This window comes from Tachypleus tridentatus, chromosome 9, assembly GCF_004210375.1.
Source record: "Tachypleus tridentatus isolate NWPU-2018 chromosome 9, ASM421037v1, whole genome shotgun sequence".
Taxonomy (NCBI): domain Eukaryota; kingdom Metazoa; phylum Arthropoda; class Merostomata; order Xiphosura; family Limulidae; genus Tachypleus; species Tachypleus tridentatus.
Window position 1 is genome coordinate 61804688 of NC_134833.1, and position 14813 is coordinate 61819500.

The following is a 14813-nucleotide window of genomic DNA, read 5'->3' on the forward strand; positions in this document are numbered from 1 at the left end:
GACAAACTTTTTGATGTAATTCAACTATTTAGGGACCATAAATTTTGATCAGTATGCGTTCTCTTATATTTCTGAAAATCTGGGAAAACAATTGACTGATTGAAGCAGTCTAAAGGCGATAATTCGATTTTTAAGTCAAATTGCGCAAGACTTCGACATGTAAGACAACATGATTCTTAACGTTGTTATGTATACGTTATATTACTAGTAGTAGTTCAGTACCGTGGTCATACAAAGATACTGTAAATAACCAATAAATTATCAAAATTAATTTAGGATTGTCAGTAAAAGTGCATGAACTGAACAAGTTCATGTGAGCAAGGTTAGGTCTGCGTACCAGGCTTAACGTTACTGGCCTCAGTTGCAATGTATTAGCATGAGGCCTGACGTTAGTGTTGTTATTGGAGAACTCAGCGACGAGAACGTTAGGCCTAAATACTGCAACTAGTTTAGTGTAACTGGAAACGCTACTGTAGCCTGGAATAATAAAGTGGACTATTCCCAATTTAAGGCCGTTGTTTTGAATTTGCGTTCACATTTAGACATACAGATAAAGTTTCAGACATATGCCAATTTTTTGATGCATGATTTGTTGGTTCATCTAAAGCCCCCAGGTCAAAATTGAGCCCAAAGCTGAGGTTACAACTCATTCTTCAGATATTTGTTTAGGATTAAGGTACTCTACCTTAGACTCAAGCCAGAATTTAGTAGTTCAATGTGGAATACTGTTTACATTTGATTGTATGTTGTGTATGTGTAACCGTAGAGAATGATCATTATCTATAGAGACTACTACAGTATTGATAACAAATTGCTTTGGAATACTTTTGGCTCATAATGGATTTTCATATTACCATTTACATTGCTTCTTGCCTGCAGCTAACATTGCAATAACCTTCATGAAATTTTTGCAATGACAAAAAACTAATTTTCCTAAAATGGATTAAAGCCAGTCTCCAATGGTTTTTAACAAACCAAAATGCAGCAAATCAATAAAAGTATTTATGAATTCATGTATAAGTGCTGATGGACCTTGGTCCTAGGATAGCTTTCTGACAATCTTTGTCTAAATGTAGACCTAAAGTTTAGTACGTTTTTCTCTGTGAATTTCAGTTTCTCTAATCATTATAATTATATATGATCCATATTCTTTTGTGTTTCTTTTATTTTTATTTCTGTATTTTCGCACTGTAACATGAAACATGTTCAATTAAGTGGTGCACAGAAGAGAAAACTGGTAAAAAAGAACCAACAAATAGCTGTACAAGAAAAAAAGCTGACTAATTTTTTCACTCAACTTACACAACATGACCTTCCAAATCAAAACCCATATTCGTCATCAGAAGTCACTTGTACTGCATATCACTCTGAGAGAAGATTGAATTTGAACCAAGCTCCACACCTACAAGTACCACTTTGTCCATTTCAAGGTCCGAACATTACGATGACGTTGAGGTGTCACACAGGCTAATTCAACTGGCAGAAGTCTTATTTTGCTTGTACATTTTCTTCATATTTCTAGTGTTAATGTTAATGCAAGTTGCTCTTCAAGACAATCTGAATTGAAATAATTGCTGAAAATGAAAATCTTCTGAAGTATGGTAAAATGCTTCAGTCTACAAAAGATGAAGAAACTAAAGCAAAAGATCCAGGGTTGTGGCTCGAATTCTGTGCTGCTGTTGTGACTTGTGGACCCACTGACTATCAAAACCACAAAGGGCACTTTGGCAGATCTTGCCGAACTTTCAGTAGTGGCAAACCAACGAAGTACTGTTTGCAAAAACGTTTCTTTAGATTAAAAGCCAATGGTGAGCAATGCAAGAGAGAGTGGCTATTGTATTCACAATAAACATATTAGTTTTCTACTTTCTTTGTGAACTTTATGGCCCTGAATTTTTTTGACAGAGAACGATTCATTGATTGGCAAAATACTATTGTAATTGACCATCATGAAAGAAGCACTACTCACCGAGACTCTATGCTTACATACTTAACTTGCAGACAAGGTTTCGGCTTGTGAGGAGAATTGGAAAACAAAGTAAAAAAGGGTGCAATTACTGGGATGATGTGTTAGAGTGTATAATAGCTGTTATTTATAGGTTAGTTGAACTTGACCTGGCTTTTCGAGGAACAGATTAAAAATTTGCTTCACTGCAGAATAGAATTTTTTTAGCGCCACTTGAACTCATAAATCAGTTTGATTCATTTTTAGCAGGGCACATTTCGAAATATAGAAACTCTGAAAAAGGATATGCTTCTTTCTTGTCCAAAAACTACTTGTAAAGAACTCATTGAATTAATGGCTCAAAAGGTTCACGTGATCATTGTTGATGAATTATATTCTTCTGGTTATATTAGCTTGTTAGTTCACTAGACGCCAGATCTATCACATATAAATCAGTTAAATGTTGCACTTCGGTACTTAAAAGGTAAGCAGCCTATTAAACACTATTTTAAACTTTCTAGAACTGACAAGCCATACCGGTGAGGAAATGGCAAACCAGGTATTGCAGTACTTACGTGAAGTTTGCAAAATTATTTTTTCAAAATGTAGGGGTCATTTACGGCAATGTTGCTGACATGTCTGGGCGTTATGAAGGGATGCAGAAAATGATTTTAGAAGAAATTAAGTTTGCCATATATGTGCTTTGTGCAGCCAATTCACTAAATATAGTGGGCCGAAGTGCTGTTGACTGTTGTCAAGTGGTAGTTAATTTTTTTCTCTACAATGCATTTGCTCTATTATTTTTTTTTAGCCACAACCAGCCGGTGGAAAATTCTTAAAGCTTGTCTTGGAAATGAAAGTGTATCAAAATTCCTCTCAGATACTGGATGGGAGGCACATGCTATGGAAACAACAGCAGTTTTGAAGTATTTCTTTTAGGTTTTGGAAGCTTTAAAATGTCATGTTGAAGACCAGTCACAAAAGGGAGATATTAGAAGAGAAGCAGACAATTTTGCAAATAAGATGAAAGAGCTAGAATTTGTAATTATGTTGATCATATAGGATGAGATTTTGCAAAAGTTTCATAGAGCAAGTTAAGTTCTACAATATGTGGATGCGAACTTAAAAATATGCACAGATCTGTACGGGTCATTAGCTGACCAACTATGCACTTTAAGGGATGACTTTAAAAGATTTGAAGCAGTTGCAAAGGAAATACTACCAGATGTTGATTACAATGTAGCTCAAACTCGCAAGTGTGTCAGAAAGAAGGTACTCAATGACGGATATGCACAAGAAGTAGATCTGATTGCCATAAATAAAGTTCGTATCACCATCTTCTTCAAAATTGTTGACAAATTAGAAACCCAGATGAGAAGAAGAGGAGAGGTGTACAAAAAATAGCAAACATATTTTCTTTCCTAAGTAATGTGTCAAATGATGTCACTTCATCATCTGAAAGTGAAGGGTATTCTCAGAGTACCCGAAAGCCAATTGATTCTTACCCAGCGAACGTGGACACTAATTTCTCTGCCGAGCTTTAGCAGTTTCACTCATATCTGTGCCATAAGTTCAGTGCAACGATAACTGTAAAAAACTAGATTAAGTCACGCTGTACTTTATAAAATAATTTCACAAGACAAAACTGAGTGTGTATTTCCAACGTAAACATTGCATGCGTATATATTTAACATTAATGGTCACAAATTACACAGCAGAACATTCATTTTCTCAACTGAAGCATATTAAATTTCCAACAAAACAATTATGCGAAAAGACAGTCTGAATGTTCTGTCTCTGCTAAATATATAAGCAGATTTGTTACGCCATTTTAGATATTAAGGTAAATGTAAATAATTTACTTATCAGGTTTTAAGTTCAAAGTGAGAAATTATTAACATAAAAGTGAAATTTTTTTGAATGAAAGTTTTTGAGTAAATTTTTCATTTGTTTAACATCAAAATGTGAATTTCTGAATATCAAAGTGAAAATTTTCACTCAGAGTGAAAATTTTCACTCAGAGTGAAAACAAATATACAGTAAAAATATTTCTTTTCAATTATTATTAATGAAAGAAGTAATTTTCCTGATCATTTCTAAATAAAAGGCCTCAGTTATTGCTTGATTTTGATCCGTGCCCAATCTGTTAAATAAATAAAAGTTTTTATTTAATATAGTTGAGGGGTTTGACGTGGAAGAAAACTGAAGTGTTGTAAATTCTCGAACTTTTATTTCACTTTCAGCATGTATTGAGTCTTAATGTGATGTCAGTTGAACAATGGAGGGGCCAAAGGGGGAAACCACTGTCGGGCTGTGCTTAGGGTATTAGTTGCCCTTAATCCGTTCTTGACCTGTTCAGATATTACAGGATTAAGATTATTAATTTTCACAGTAGATACAAAACAATATGTTAATTAAATTTAAATTTCATATATCATAAATGCTGGTGCACATCATTCCCTTTGATTATGTAAGAAAAGTACACAATATATGAAGAGAGTTTCAAATTTGTACATATAAATTCATTGTTATTTGCAATTAAATTTTTTTGCTTCATGTTGTTATTCTTCAAGATTTTAATGAGATGTTTCACAACATTTAACCATTGCCTAACATAGTAAACAAGAAAGACTGTTAATATACTAATCTAAATAAGAAATACCATGAAACTGTATATACTACTAATGGGCAAAGAACTGTATATATTACAATTGTTAGAATGAAATTTATCATTAAGGTCATTTATACGTCTCAAGGTCTTTTATATTAGGAAAAATATTTTCATAAGGCAGGTTTACAGCTGTTTTAAATAAATATAATTTCTCACATATATACATATCATCAGTGATGATATTAATTCCATGCCTAACGAACTTGGTTTAAATAATAAATATATAATTAGTTTCTAACTGGGGACCATGTGAAGTTAGTATGATGAAAAAAATAAAATTATAATTGATCACAATGTTGGTAATAGATGACAAAGTGACATTAGGTAAAAATATGTAACTTGTTAAACACTCGACCTAAAATGTTAATGTATGTATTAAATATATAATTGAATGTTATTAAAATTTTCTATATTATATCGTTTGTGTAAGTAGAAATAAGCAAAATCATAAATTTAAAAATATCAGCAATGACAGCTGAAACCTGCTCACTGGGGCTGTTACAAGTTGAAATGATGGGATATCTTCTATTACACAATTTACGAATATTAGAAAGCAACTAAAAGTATGAAGTTTTGAGATTGAAAACAAATACTTGTATGGATACAAGAAGGTAGAAGTTTACATGTCATAACATTTTTGAAGAAATATATTTAAACCTTAATTAAACTATTTTATTATAAGTGCATGTTAATAAAGTAAGTATGAAAGTGTAACTAAAATAACTTAAGACTTTACTATGATATAATGTTTAATTATAATTGAAAATACATCAATAAATTCAAAAGTTTTATATATGGCATGATTCTTGTCTGCTTTGAGTTGCACATCGTAGATAATCATTTCACTCGTGTTTGAGTTGTGAGTTTTAATGTGATTTATGAACTTATATTATAGATATTGCTGAGATATAATTTAACTTTATAGCTTCTAGTCATTTTGTTTTTACGTTGATATAAACCAAAATGTGTAGCCCACGTGTCATGTCTTCTATCACACAGTTTCAAAGAATGTCTCTAACTCTTTCTGATGTTTGGTACTACATTTATAATAATAAAAAAAAGAATGTCATAAATTACAGACGTCTATATAATGCTAGCTTGTTCTCATAACAAATTTTGAATTATTTCATGTTTAGATTCTCAGATACTACTGCTTAGTTCAGCTTAACAGGTTAAGTTAGTTTTATCAACACACTTTTAACTTTTAGAATGTCTATTAAGTTATAATACATAAAGACATTATTTGATTTGTAAATTATATTGATTTGTGTAATAAACTGAATATTTGAATGTAATTTAATTCATTAAAGTATTAACAACAACCGCATGGATATTTCTTTCTTCATTAAGTTATAAAACTAGCTACTATGTAAAAACTAGAAACTTATTATTTTGGTTAAGAATTCATAAATGAAAAACAAAATTCCCTTAAGGTATGCTTGTGAGAAGCTTATGCATTAATTTTGAAATCGAGTTATGCAGTGTAGACATTGTTAATGGTACTATGAAGTTAGTATTGAGCTGTTTATTTTTCAGTTTCTGATAAACAGAAGCCTGAAACAAGTACATATATAAAGAGTGGAAAGTTAATGTTTATAGTTTATATTATGAATATGGAGAATAAAATATTATTGCAGTTCACTAATATTGTTTAGTAAGAAGGTTCTAGTATAGTTTCCTTCCAACAATCATATTAAAGATACTTGAAGTTCGGAAACAACAGTTATAAAATTACAAGATTATAATATCTATAATATAATTTTGAAGATATAGAGGTAGTTAAGGCAGCTAATAAACCCCACCAACTTAAAAATATTTTATTCAAATATACAGTGTGATTTGAATTTGCCTTATAGCTTACCAACAACGCTGGAAAGTGAAAAACAATTTTGTGGGTTACCAGACATTTGAAACAGCTTGAAAGACCCAAAATCAAGAGTTCTGTCACATGGTATAATATATGCTTTACTGCCAACAAGGACAAAATAAGTCATTCAAAATATGTTCTCAATAAATTTTGTGTAAATGATGGCTTTGAAATTATGAATATTCTTGTTAGGAATAAATATCACTTTCGATCACAAATTTAGTTATGGTGATTTGTAACTAAAGTAGAAATTAAAGAAAATTTATATTTTTGCACAAATATTTTTATGTAAGATGAAAGCATAATATTTGTAGTGTTAGAAATATTATTTTCATCTCAACTTTAAATCCTTATGATAAATGTAATATTAAAAAATCGAAGAACTACATTAGTTAACTTGATGAGATTAAAGTCATTTGTATGAACCTCTAAAATATTTTCATGCTAGAAAAATTACAATAAGAACTTAGGTCAGATATTTTTTTTAAATCAATTATCCATGCATGTTTTAAATTTCGAGAGTTGGACAATATTACTCCCACGAACTTTAAAAGATACAAACTTTAAAAAAATACAATAGGTTTGACAGAATTTTCTGCTGAACTGGAAGTTATATCAACAGGTTTTTATGTAAATTGTTTTCAAAGATCTGAAATTAATTTTTATTATTGTGTAATCTTTAGTTTTTACAATCTTATATAAAATTACCCAATATTTTATAACGTATTCATTTTATAAATAAAAAAAAAACATTTTGTGCAAGCGAATTTTCAAAACGTGGAACCACAGAATTGAAAATAGAGATTAAGGGAGATTGGCATATTTAGATGAACTGAATTAATATAAGAAGTTAACCAGATAAATGTGATAAACAGGGGGTTTAATGGAGACATAAAACTATGGAATAACATTAAAAATATTTAATAACTATGCCAAATGTAAGAATTTGACTGGACAGAGTAGTGATAAATGAAATGACTTATTAACAAAACACTCAATACTGAATGAACCAGTTTACCAAATTAAAGACTTAGTTAGAGGGCTTTATACAATGTTTCACAAATTTATCTAATATTACTTTGGCTATTATCGGTTTTCATAGTTCACTATGATATTCTCTCTTCCAGTATCTTTGAAGAAACTTTATCTGTAGAGTTCGACTAGTATTAAAATTTGACAAGTCATTCTGAGAATACATACTTCACACCTTAAGATATAGGTGTTAAATAAACAACCAGTGAACAACATTACACTCTAAATCTTAGCTTACATGAGGTTACACATAGCAATGTGGTACTTTCAGTAAAAGGATATCACTCATTTTGAGAATAAAAAATAAAATAAAGGTAATTGGAAGTAAGATTAAATTAACATCTCTCTCAACCACGTTTTATGTGAAACCTGCACATATTCTGAAGAAAGAATTAATTCAAAATAAATATTACAATACTACGAAAACGTAAAAACTCATAGTATATTCATACACTATAATACGCATAGCAGTTTAATTATGTTGTAGTGAAAAAATTTCTACAAATGTGGAGTTTTCTCTTTTAAAAGACATATAACACAATTTTTAAGACATCAAATGTGATAAACACACCATTTGTGCACCATGGACACAAGTCAAATATTCTTTCATATTAAAGTTGAAAAATAAAAAAAAAATATTTGTGCTAATTGATTTCTTTTGTCTGTTTGAAAATGCATCTTAGTAATCAAATATACATATTTTTGTTATTAAAACCATTCTATATTATAACAACAGTTTTTATTAACAGCAAGAAATAAAGCAGTTACCAGTAGAACCTGAAGACACCGTACAACATATGATGTTTTAAGACATACATTGAAGTAAGAAAAACAAGAATAACATAAAATTTAATTATCTGTGTATGCGCCAATAAAAAGTAAAGCTTCATATAAATCATGAAAGTGAAGAAAGTATTTCTACTCAGAATTTATCGTAGGTGACTAGGGCGAGTGAGAAACAGTCCATTGAAAACTGAGCAATATTAGAGTTGAGTAAAATGGGATAAATTAAAATTTATTAAATTATTTTTATCAAATAATAAAAGTATAGCGGTACACTCCTAAAGAATTTTGAAAGAAGAAGTGCAGTATAGAAAAGAATAAGCATCCCTGAGAAACATCTGAGGAAGTAAACAGGATGTAGCAAAAGTATTCCATCAGAAAACAAAGCTCCTATAGGACTGCAGCCAATGTTAGAATCACGATATTATTCTCCTACATGATCCATGAAAACCAGTTCTCAAAGAATTGTTTGTTTGTTTTTTGAATTTCGCGCAAAACTACACGAGAGCTATATGCAATAGCCGTCCCGAATTTAGTAGTGTAAAACAAGAAGGAAGGCAGCTAATCATCACCACCCACGGTCCAATACTTAGGCTATACTTTTACCAACGAATAGTGAAATTGATCGTCACATTATAACATCCCCACAGCTGAAAGGGCGAGCATGTTTGGTGTGACGGAGATTCGAACCAGCGACCCTTGGTTTACGACTCGAGAGCCTTAACGGATCTATGATAGTTATTATAATACCAAGGCTTCTTTCTGTATAATTTTCTTTTTTATTTGTGACGTATATTTTTAACTGTGTATTGTGTAAGTCCTGCTTATATTCAATTTTTTAGAACATTCGTAGACATAAGAATCAACAATAGACTAGATGTAAACTGCTGGTCAAAATCTTAAGGCCAATGAACATAAAGAAAAATATGCATTTTGCGTTGTTAGACTCAACCACTTATTTGAATAGAGTTCGAAAGATGAAAATAAGAAAAAGGAAAAAAAACTAAAAAAAAAACTTTTTTTGGTATTTAATAGAGAAAATGTGAACTCTATGAAGTTAGATGAAATACTAGCTGGTCAAAAGTTTAAGACCATACTGAAACAAAGCATTAATCGGTAATCACGCAACAAAATTTATTCACTTGTGTTAAAGCATTAGGGTCGTCAACATCTCTCACTGACATCTCCTATGTTATATTGGATAAAAACATGGTAAATGCTAAAAAGTTAACAGAGTTTGAACGTTGCAGAATTGAGGAGCTGTAAAGGCAAGATCTCTTATAACTGGTGAGATTAGGTGTAGTAAAACTGCTGTTGCAAATTTCTTAAAAGACCCTGAAGGATACGGAACGAGAATTTCAAGTGGTCGGCCCAAGAAAATTTCGCCGGCGTTCAGCAGGAGGATTCGACTGTTTGTCCGGCAATATACCAACCGTTCTTCGAATCAGATTGCGCCCATATGGACGCAGAATGTAACTAGAAAACAATAAGACGGCATCTACGAGAGAAAAGCTTTACCAACCGTAAACGTCTTCAAAGGCCACGCCTCCTTTAACACCACGAAACAGCTCTATTAAACTTTGCTGACATGTACCAAACAGGGAACGAATAAAAGGGGACGAAGGTTTTGTCCTCTGATGAGAAACATTTAACCTGGATGGTCCAGATGGCTTCCGACGTTACTGGCACGATAAGGATATCCCACCGGAGACAATTTATAACCGACACAATGGAGGAGGTTCCATCATGATCTGGAGTGCTTTCTCCTTCGACGGAACAATGGAGCTTCTGGTTATAAAGGGGCGTCAAACAGCAGTTGACTATATTGACATGTTGGAGAGAGCATCCTTATTGACTGAAGGCTCTTGCTTGTATGAAAATGCTGCAATCCACAATGCTCGCAGGACAAAGGACTTTTTCATGGCGAATAACGTTATTCTTTTGGACCATCCAGAGTGTTCGCCCGAATTGAGCCCCGAATTGAAAATGTTTGGGGATGAATGACAAGGGATGTCTATGGAAATGGATGTCAATTCTAAATAGTGCATGATCTTTGTGAATTCATCTTCACCACTTGGAATAATATTCCAGCCAGCCTTCTGCAAACGCTTATATCAACCGTACCAAAGCGAATGTTGGAAATTATTCGCAATGACGGCCGTGGAACTCACTACTGAGAAATTTCCTACCCTTTTGACCAGCTGGTATTTAGGGTAATTTCACAGTGTTTACATTTTCCCTATTAAATGCTAAAAAGGTTTTTATTTTTATTTTCCCTTTTTTATTTTCATCTTTCGAAGCTCTACTCAAATAAGTAGTTGAGTGTAAAAACGCAAAATGCATATTTTTTTCTTTATGTTTATTGGCCTTAAGATTTTGGCCAGCTGTGTGTATGCAATACTATTGATTGACAGTGTTGAGGCGAGATTTAGTGAAGGTTCTGGAGTCTCTCGTGATTTTTATAAAAAAACATCTAGCCGAGATACGAGAGAATATTATTGGTCAGCTACAGTCATGCGCTATTATTGTGATTAACGTATATTGATCGGAAAACTATAGCATTTAACCTGGAACGTTTCAGATTTGTAAAATTAAACAGTAGGCTAACGTATGCAAATGACAGACAATTTACTAATACTTATTTGTACTCAAAGGAATAACAGTTACACCTGTTTCATCGGTTACTCCGAAAACAATGACGTATTTACGGATAAGATTCCATATCTCGATAATACCACGGTTACAAATACACAGCGTGCGAAATTTATATTATTAACCAGCGAATCTCTGGACTTGTTGGACTACATTTACAAGAACGTTGCAATACAAATTAAAAGTCTGAACTACTACTTTGCACTTTTTTCAGTTTAAGGATCATTGCCACAAGAATGCAAATTTCTTTTTTTATCCAAGTTACAAACTCTAATAAGTTGGCCTAGTTATTCACATACACTAATTTAAATCAACCACAAATTTGGGATCCGCTTTCGAAGAATATTCGTAAATGTTTTCGCGAAATACCCGGAACCAACGAAACTAATAACAAAGCTCTCTAAACAGCATGTAATTTTAAACAGTCTTACAAGTTAAGCATGGAGAATAAAACAAATACATACATACATACATACGTATGCATTGGATCATAAATATTTTGCAGTTATAAAACAGAAAACATGGTAATATTATTCATATTGTTATGTTCTAAAGATATATACAAACAATCATGAAGGTTCTTCTAAATTTAAGACTAACTCAGAAGAACAGTTGGTTACTTTTTAAATACACTGTTGGAAACATCGTGCATAAATATTCACACGTGTTTCATAATATAGTGGTCAATAAAAATTTTCATATTCTTCAACATTTTAATTTTTCTCGTACGAAACATTATTCTGTGTTAATTCAAATTCAGTTTTGTTTTTCATTAAAGACCTTACAGATAAAGTTTGATGAACGTTTTTACCTAGGGTTGGAGTATTTAATCCTCATTTAACTTCAGTTATCAAGTCTTTAATTATTACTTAATCCCTAACACGTTTCACAAGTGTACAATTTGTTTCTTTAACAAAATAATAGTTCACGTTTCTATAGTATTGCGCATTGTATTTGTTGTGTCAGATGTAGCGCGCAGGTGCGCTTGTTCTTAAAGTAGAGTTTCTTTGTTTTTGAATTTCGCACAAGGCTCTCTGCGTTAGCCCTCCTTAATTTAGCAGTGTAAGATTAGAGGGGGCAGTTAGTCATCACCACCCACCGCCAAATAGTGGGATTCATCGAACATTATAACGACTCCATGGTTTAAAGGCGAACGTGTTTGGTATGTTGGGGATTTGAATCTGCGACACTCAGGTTACGAGTCAAGCGCCTTAACCACCTGTTCATGCTGGGCTGATTAAAGTAGAAAAACGATACTGTTTAAATTAACCACAATTCCACTAATATATACGTAGTCACATAATGTATGTTTTCAACCATTAACTTACCTATATTGTTTTGTGTTCCGAGCCTGTTGTTGTGAATTCTCCATTAATTGACAGTAATGTTCAAGCATTCTCTTTGTTAATTCAATAGTTATTATTAGTTATTAATTACCTTTAAAAATACAATAAGATAAGGTGAACTATACATGCGAAAAAGAGGTCAATTGACAGGCTAATAATCCATAAACAGACAGAGAGGAGAAAAAGATTGTTAGTTGAATCGAAGGGCAATTTTCTATATACTCTGTGGTTATGTCTGTAAGGTCATATTCGAGGTCATATCAATCGGACTTCTCATACACTATGATTTCAAGTGCAGACGAAGTAAATGACCTAATATATTGTGAAGCCCAAAATGTATCGTTTAATTTTGTTTTACTGTTTATTTTATTTTCGTAGTATGGAAGGCTAGCAATTTAATTATTCTTTTATTTTCCATATTTGTTGATGTTACGAAAACATTTTGTTATATGTCAAGATTGTCACTTTACATTTTACTTTAGACACGTTACTTGTATAATAATTTATAATTATGTTGCATTTGATACCAGAAAGAGAAAATTTACGAATGAGCTTTAAAAAAATCATATTTTGAAATGAGAACAATTTTAGAACATGTATGAAATAAGTTAGAGTAGAAATAGAGACAACGTAAGTTAAAGTAGAAGACAGTGTCACCGTCTCAGCCAACATTAGTAATGTTTATTTTCATGGTCTTTGTTACAGTGTTGACATAACATGCTTATATTAAGGTTGTTTCTTACATTTTAATTTTGGCCATCTTGAGGTTGAGTTGAACATATTTTACTACCTTTTTTTTCTAAATTTGAATCTGAGAATAATTTATATAGCTATGCTTTTGTTTTCATTTCAGTTTTTACAAAAGAACATCTACTACTTATATCACTAAAGTAGTTTTAAACTCAGTAATGACAGTGACCTTGCTGAAATAAAACTACATGTGTACAAGAGTGCTCCACCAATCACTGGGCTGAAAACGTCGCACCTTAATTAGTACAAATATACTACACTCGATTTATAACGACACTTTTGTAGTACAGTTTATGACAGTATTCTAAATAACTTAATTACAAATAATTTAATTACTTTTCTCATTTCGTGAGTGAGTTGACAAAAATTCAATGCACTAAATTTGGATCTCTAATAAGTACTTTCTCAAAGATAGGAATTTTTCCAATTAAATTTATTTTACTGTCCTTTCTGTGTTTCTACAATTTCTCACTAACTTTAGTACATATTTATATAGATTTTTTTTTATAATAGGTTAAAACAATTCACTGTTTAGCGCTTTAGGCCACAACTTTTTCTACATATAAAGATTCAGCATTACACATTTTGCATTTCTCTCCTTATCAACTCATCACTTACATCTGAAGTTTTAATATTTACCATTGATGTTTGTAATTGAATGTCCATCCGACTTTCAGGTGATTAGTTGAATATTTTCTTATTCATTATAATAACACTGTCAGTACGTTCGACACATGTAAACGAAAAAATCATTTTTAGAAGGATTTAACACTGAATTGTACCATCTTGTGTATTTAGTGTAGTGTTCAAGATTTTTTTATGTGTAGTAATTTTAACTATAAGTTGCAGCTACTATTAAGTTTCCTGATAAGACAGTGGTTAATTTATGGACTTACAACGCCATAATCTGGAGTTAAATTTTGTGCGATGGACACGCAAAATAACCCAATTTGGCTTTGCTGTAAAATAAAAAACGAAAGAACTACTTTAATGGTATTAAATATCAGAATTCGATACTTGCGGTGGTCAGATCGCAAATACTTCATTGCTTAGCTTCGCAATTAACAACAAACAAACAAGTTATTTAATAACACGTGACCACTAGCCATGGCTCCTTTCTGTCTGATGAATTTCTTAACCAAATTAATAATTTCAAAGCAGGAATTACTACTTTGAATTCGTATAAGGCTCGGCACGGCCAGGTGCTTAATGAGCTCGACTCGTAAACGAAGGGTCACAAGTTCGAATTCCTGTCGCATCAAACATGCTCTTATACTGCAAAATTAGGGACGACTAGCACAAATATCCCTCCTGTAACTTGACGCGAAATTCAAAAAACAAATAAATTCGTGTAACTTAGAAAATTCCTTATTTTCACTTGCTGGTTGTTTCCTTCATTGAAATTTTTTGTTCAGGAATAATTTAAGATTTTTTTGTTTTATGTAATATATCAAATGCATTTTTTCCCTGTAACTCAGATACTGAAAAAATATATAATTAAGTGGATTATCAAAATCTCACGGTACCCTTGTTCTTGTTTTGACAGTTTTATTTTCATAATAAACGTATTTAAGAGTTAAACACATTTCAAAGAAAATGATACCACGACATATTCAGATTATTATATTATACGTAATATGTAGATGCTCTCCTTCATCCGCTGTTAAATGATCCGTTGAAGCTGTAAATATAAATAACATTGAAATTAATAAATACTAATGTCAATTTACATCGATAAATCAAATAAAATTTCGTATATCAAGCAAA